We start from the raw sequence: 7,989 nt of genomic DNA, 5'->3' as shown, positions 1-7,989 counted from the left end.
TCGACGTCATTTTCCTTTTATTCATTTTTTCAAGAAAAATCGACAAGGTTGTGATGTATTCTTTATCAATATCCCCCTTGCTAATCACTGTATGAGACACAACACCCAAAAGCATTGTACGTTTGTCTGCGGCTGGTTAAGGAGGTGGGGAGTCATCCAAATTGATTAGGGAAGTTGATTAAATGTGGGCTTCCTTCAAGGAGGCAGTCCTCTTGATTGAGATTCGGGTCCTCCTTTTTGATGTAGATGGGGTTTCAAAAACGAGCTCTCACTCCTCTGCCTGCACTAACTCTTCTATGTCCTTAGTCTTGGTAAAGCGCAGTGTTAGGGTATCAAGCTTCGCCTTCTTGGTAGAGGATTTCCCTGCACCTATTTTCTATAACTCATTCAAAAATACTTCCCAAGTCATATTATTGACCTCCAATTCCTTCTTAACTAAAATTTCAATCCACCCATGATGGTATAAATTTCATGTGACTTGGCTTGTCTTACCTCTCTGAACTCCTTTTGACATTTTCTTTAGGATTCTTAGCATAAAATAAGGGAATTTTATAAGTGTACCTGACTCGAAATGTAGCAACAGTCGAATATGATACAAGAAGGTCAATGAGTAGCGACCCTCGCAAGTGATGAAATTTTGTAATATATACAACAGATCTTTCCATTTTCCTTGCATGGGGGGTGTGTGGCAGTCCTTTCTTCCAATCCACCTTTTGTTTTCTGTCAACCACAAACTGGGGCAACTTTTTCTTCTCGATCTTCTCCTTTTTTAAACACTTCTCACCTTCTACTGGTAATCTCATGGCTTGTGATATAGATTGTTTCATCACTTCAAATTCCAGTGATCCTACCTTGGTTCGGCTCCCATCAAAGGTCCGAGCAAACTCTAATGCCACAGCAAAATCAAAGCCATTGAATTTCAACAGAAACGGGAGGAACCCATATTCCTGCAACAGTGGAATACTATTCTCGTATTCGGCCATTTTCTCTAACTCTTTTGCAGAACATGGTTCGATTCTCACGGGCGCCATCCTTTATTCACTAAACTTTGTATAAAACTTTTTCAAAATATCACACGATCATTTAGGAGCTCTGTCTAAAACAAACCTTGTGATAACTGAGCTATCCGACCACCACTATATTGGCCACCTCCTAATGGTCATGCTCCATCATTAAATGTATACCTTGGGATGGATGCGATACAGATAGGTTGTGGTACAAGAAGAGATAATTATTGGTGAAGTCAGTGGTTAAGGTGCCATGATTAATATGACAATCATGCACTATATGGCATGAGGTTGGGTCATCGTTAACAAGTAATTAGATTTTTTTCAAAAAGGTAAGTATGGTATGATAGGTTAAATTGTATGCATCGCACAATCACTTCATTATTTCACACAAGGTGTACATGGTACTTTAAAAAATAAGATTTCATTACTGAACTATCCCTTTACTTAAACAATTTCCTTCCTATTTTAGTAGATGATGAAAAAAATCTTAACCATAATAAAAAAATTATTGAATGCTATCAATCTAGAAGTGGTGTAGTCATTCTACCTACACATGATTTTCATGAAACAAGAGTAAACCTTAAATATACGCATTTTTGCACCATGTATTCCTACACCGCATTACAAATCTTTGCACTAAAGACCAGTGTTCCTACACCGGGACATGTATTTTTGTATCGTGAGTGCTCAGGAGTGAAGATTCCTACACTGAACATTTCTGCACTCGAACAATCCTGCACTGAACATACCTGCATTGAAAATTCTTGCACTAAAAATGTATGCACTAGACATTCCTACACCAAACATTCTTGCACTAAATATTCTTGCACTGAAAATTCCTGCACTGAACACATATAACTGCACCAGGGATATTATGGCTAAAAATTTATGATAAAATTCATAGGCTAGATTCTGAAGGATTTGCTGAATCATAAAGTGGTTTTATTCGCTAGCTTTTCTATATCAATATATGCCTTTTGATCTATTTCATAAGTGTTAGAAAATTATATATTACGGAGCAATGGAACACATAAAATATTGCAGAAATATAACATAGAAAACGCACAAAACAAGAGAGACACAGATATACGTGGTTCACCCAGTTTGGGCTACGTCCACCCCGAACAGCCAGTCCTTCCTTTCTATTATCCAACAAAATGAAGAGACACAACCTACAGCAAATCCGCTGTAATATCCTCTGTTTTCTCTCACAGTCTCACCTCTACGTTTCTCGCTCACCGAATACATATCTATTTCACAACCTCAAATACAATACCCTCATACAAAGAGAGGGGTTGCCTTCTAGGGCAAAAACCTTAAACTAAACATAAGTTCTACCGTCAGATCATCCGCCTAATGAATGGTTTAGATTGAATAGAAATTACTATACTTTTACAAGGCAATTTTACATTTGTTTTTAGCTTCGGGGGCGTTGCCCCCGAGCCCCCGCCAAGGGACTGCTGGCCCCTGGACCCCCCAGCTGGGGGGGATGGGCCCCCCCAGACCCCCGCGGGGGGGACAAGTCCCCCCCGCGTGGAGGGGTGTACAAACTTCCTGGGGTATACATCCGGCTGAAACAAAGACCTCTGAACAATCATGCTCCATACACAACAATCTCCCACTTGGAGAATGATTGTAGAAACTCCACCGCTGCTTCATTTGTTGGACAATGACTCCTCTTTGGACCTGTTTGTTTCTCATCTTCATCGTCATCCTTGAAGACCAATTGAAACTGAGCATATTCTCAATTTCTCCCTGGTTACAACTTTTGTTAGCATATCTGTGCGATTCTGGCTAGTGTGTATCTTTTCCAGCTTCAACTCTCCATCTTCCAACACTGATCGTATGAAATGGTACTTGAGCTGTATGTGTTTAGTCCTGGAATGAAATGTTGAGTTCTTTGCAAGATGAATGGCACTTTGGCTATCACTGTATAACGTGCCCTTATCATGCTCCTTACCCAATTCACCCATAAACCTTTGTAACCAAATCATTTCTTTACTAGCCTCTGTAGCAGCAACATACTCTGCTTCTGTTGTTGAAAGTGCAACAACACTTTGGATTTTTGAAACCCAACTGACAGCTGTTCCTCCAACAGTAAATACATATCCTGTAGTGTTCCTCCTGTTATCTCTGTCACCTGCCATATCTGCATCAACATATCCTTGTAGGGAGATGTTTGAACCACCAAAGCATAATTCTTGATTTGTGGTACCTTTCAAATATTTGAGAATCCATTTCACTGCCATCCAATGTTCCTTTCCTGGATTGTTCATGTATCTACTTACAACTCCCACTGCATGTGCAATATCAGGCCTTGTGTAGACCATTGCATACATTAAGCTTCCAACTGCTGATGCATATGGAACTTTAGACATATAATCCATGTCTTCTTGGTCTTTGGGCACATTTCCTTGCTAAGTTTGAAATGGCTAGCAAAAGGTGTACTAACTGGTTTTGCATTGTGCATGTTAAATCTTTTCAACACCTTTTGTATGTACTCATTCTGAGACAGTGTTAATTTACGATTTTTCCTGTCTCTAGCTATTCTCATACCAAGGATTTGTTTTGCAGCTCCCAAATCCTTCATTGCAAATGAATTTGCCAATTTTCCTTTGAGCACATTTATTCCCTTCATGTTAGATCCTGCAACAAGCATGTCATCTACATACAATAACAATATAATATAGCTGCCATCATTTTGCTTTTTCAAATAAACACAATGATCAGAGTGACATCTAGTATAACCTTGTTCAGAGATAAACTTGTCAAATTTTAGATACCACTGCCTTGGAGCCTGTTTTAAGCCATACAAGCTCTTCTTCAACCTACACACTAGTTTCTCCTTCCCTTTCACCTCATATCCTTGTGGCTGCTGCATATATATCTCTTCCTCCAAATCCCCATGGAGAAAGGTTGTCTTTACATCTAACTACTCAAGATGCAAATCTTCAGCTGCTACAAGACTTAAAATGGTTCTGATTGAAGTCATTTTAACAACAGGAGAAAAGATTTCATCAAAATCAATACCTTTCTTTTGTGCAAACCCCTTCACCACAAGTCTAGCTTTGTACCTTTGTTTTCCTCCATCTTCTTCCTTCAGCCTGTAAACCCATTTATTCTTCAATGTAGTTTTTGCTGCAGGCAGCTTGACTAAATCTCAAGTCTGGTTATGCATTAAGGAGTCCATCTCTTCTTCCATGGCTACCTCCCACTTCTTCCTGCTTTCAACCTGCATTGCTTCTTCATAACATTCGGGTTCACCAGAATCAGTCAACAATAAATAATATAATGAAGGAGAGTATCGTTCAGGGGGTCTACTTATCCTAGTAGATCTTCTAACACCACTTTCAGGTGTTTGGGGTGCCTGTTGTTGCTGTGGTGGTTGCTGTTGTTGTGGTTGTTGATTATTATTATTTTCAGACACCTTTACTTTTTCAGTGATTTCGTCAAGAACTGCATATTCCTTGTTTTCTTTTTCTTGCTTCTTTTCCTGCAACTGATTCTTATACAAGACCTTTTCATTGAATATTACATCTCTGCTCCTAATGATTTTGTGATTTTCATAATCATATAAGCGATAACCAAAATCATTAACACCATATCCAATAAAGGTACATTTCTTTGACTTTGCCTCAAGCTTTGTTCTATTTTCTTTATCAATATGGACAAAGGCCTCACAACCAAAAGGCTTTATAAAAGAGTAGTTTACCTTTTTACCTGTCCATTCTTCCTCTGGAACACCACCATCCAAGGAACTTGAAGGCCCTCTGTTTATTAGATAAATAGCAGTATCTACAGCATCTACCCAAAACTGTAAAGGCAATCCTGCATGCAATCTCATGCACCTTGCACGCTCCATGATTGTTCTGTTCATCCTTTCTGACACACCATTTTCTTGTGGTGTTCTTGGAATTGTCTTCTCTCTGCGAATTCCATGCTCTGAACAGTACCTATCAAACTCTTTGCTGCAATATTCACCTCCATTGTCTGATCTAAGACATTTCAATTTCTTTCCTGTCCCAATCTCAACCAAAGCTTTCCATTTCTTGAAAGTATCAAATACATCAAATTTATTCTTAATACAATAAATCCAAGTTTTTCTAGTTGCATCATCAATAAAAGTAACATAATAACGAGAGCCACCGAGAGATGATACCTGAGCAGGTCCCCATACATCTGTATGCACAAGCTCTAATTTTTCATTCTTCTTTTCTTTCCCAACTCTGAGAAATCTGACTCTCTTCTATTTTCCATAAATGCAATTCTCGCAGAAGTCCAAATCAACATTCTTCAAACTTGGAAACAAATTCCTTGAGTGAAGAATCTTCATCCCCTTTCACTCATGTGTCTGAGCCTATGATGCCATAATGCTGCATCTGCTCCTTTGGAAGTTAAAGCATTATCAGAGTTAGAAATACCATTGCATAAATACAATGTACCAACCTTTTCCCCTTTTTCTATTACCAGGGCTCCTTTGGTGACCTTCCAAGCTTTATCTGTGAAAGTTGTCACACAACCTTCACCGCCTAACTACCCTGTTGAAATCAGATTTTTCTTTAGATCTGGAACATGCCTTACCTCCTTTAATAGCCATTGGTTTCCATTCTGTTGTTTTACAAGAACCTTACCCATTCCAACGATTTTACAGGGTTTATCATCACCCAAACGAACTTGTCCAAAATCTCCTTGAACATAGTCATGAAAGTATTTCTTATCAGGTGTGGCATGGAATGAAGCCCCTAAATCTACCACCCAGGAATCAGTAATATTTTCGAAAGAAAGAATCAAAGCATCTTGTAACACCTCAGCTGTCACATTTGCTTCATGATTGTTTTCTTGCTGTGCATCTCCTTCTTTTCCCTTCCGAGATCTACAGTCTTTCATTATGTGTCCTTTCTTTCCACATTTCCAGCACACTATCCCCGATTTGGACTTGGATCTACCTTTCCTTGATTTACTGCGATATCCTGAGCTCTTTCTTCTTTCCATTTTTCTTCCTCTAGAATCTGCACTCAAAGCATTTCTCGATGTCTCACCGGAGCTTTTCCGTCGCATTTCCTCGCTAAGGATAGCACCGACAACATCATCAAACTTTAAAGTACTAGATCCAGAAACAGAGTTACTAATGGCCATTACCAAACCATTCCAACTTTCTGGTAATGAGCACAAGAATAACAGAGATCTAACTTCATCATCAAAGTTTACCCCTACAGAACTTAACTGACTTGTAACTGTATTAAAATCATTTAAATGGTTTGCAACAGATCCACCTTCTGACATATTCATATTAAATAACTGTTTCATAAGAAATACCTTGTCTGAGGCCGAGGGTTTTTCATATAGTTTCGACAACGTCTGCATCAAACCCTCTGTCGTGGTTTCCTTTGAAATGTTGAAGGCGACTGATGCAACAAGGCACAATCGTATTGTTCCGAGTGCCTTTCTATCGAGAAGGTTACATTCTTCGTCTTTCATACCCGTCGGCATCTTTGTTTTTCCGCCCAATGGTAGGTATAGATATTTCTGATACAGATAATCTTCCATCTGCATCTTCCACAGCGAGAAGTTTTGGCCATTAAATTTCTCGACCCTAAACTTACCATCTTCCGCCATTGCTCCCACTCGAACCAGGAACCCTTTTTTCCTGCAAGTTTATCAGCCAAATAGACCTTCGGCTCTAATACCAGTTGTTAGAAAATTATATATTACGGAGCAATGGAACACATAAAATATTGTAGAAATATAAACACAGAAAACGCACAAAACAAGAGAGACACAGATATACGTGGTTCACCCAGTTTGGGCTACGTCCACCCCGAACAGCCAGTCCTTCCTTTCTATTATCCAGCAAAATGAAGAGACACAACCTACAGCAAATCCGCTGTAATATCCTCTGTTTTCTCTCACAGTCTCACCTCTCTATTTCTCGCTCACCGAATACACATCTATTTCACAGCCTCAAATACAATACCCTCATACAAAGAGAGGGGTTTCCTTCTAGGGCAAAAAACCCTAAACTAAACATAAGTTCTACCGTCAAATCATCCGCCTAATGAACGGCTCAAATTGACTAGAAATTACTATCCTTTTACAAGGCAATTTTACATTTGTTTTTAGCTTCTGGGGCGCTGCCCCAAAGCCCGGCCCCTCGGACCCCCCAGCTGGGGGGGATGGGCCCCCCTGGACCCCCGCGGGGGGGACAAGTCCCCCCCGCACCCCCCCCCCCCCCTGCATGGAGGGGTGTACAAACTTCCTGGGGTATACATCCGGGTGAAACAAAGACCTCTGAACAATCATGCTCCACACATAACAATAAGCTTGAATCATATTCTGTAATATGATCCATGAGGGAGAAAAGAAGTGGGAAAGGGGGTAAATTTTCAGAATGGGAAGGAAATTATGATAGGGAATTCAATAGTGAGACTACCAAGAGGGACATATCGAGAAAGGGATTTGGGAAAAAAAATTAGGGGAAAAAGAGGGAAGAACGAAATCGGGTAGCGACATTTTCCATGTGAAGAGAGGGGTAGTAAAATTTATGGGACAAAAAGAAGAAAAGTAGATGGAATTTTACGATAAAGGAAATAGAAGAAGGGCATAATTTCACCACAAAAGTCTGCTTGGATAGTGCCGAACCAAAAGAAAATGCAGTGGGAATTGAGTGTTGCTTGCATAACAATTTCTGTGTCAACTGTCCCAAACTTAGATAAGGGCTCGATTCCTACACTTAAAGACTTGCTTCTTCTTGGTGATAGTTAGCACATATAAAGATCAAGCAACATTTCCATTTTATTTAAATTTCGATCTTCCTGCCAACATGCTATTTTTTAGGCTGACCCTTCTGTGACCATGTCATCAAACTGATTTTCAGAATCATAGGAAAAAAAATTGTTTTATTTTTAGTTTTTGTCATTTTTTTCCTTTTATTGCTTCTTTTTTTTTTTTAAAAGAGAGAATCGTATCTGCAATAGGTTGG

This window comes from Pinus tabuliformis, chromosome 6, assembly GCF_031772625.1.
Source record: "Pinus tabuliformis cultivar Carrire ecotype Pingquan chromosome 6, CPIR1, whole genome shotgun sequence".
In the NCBI taxonomy this organism is placed as follows: domain Eukaryota; kingdom Viridiplantae; phylum Streptophyta; class Pinopsida; order Pinales; family Pinaceae; genus Pinus; species Pinus tabuliformis.
This window is presented reverse-complemented; position numbering follows the sequence as displayed.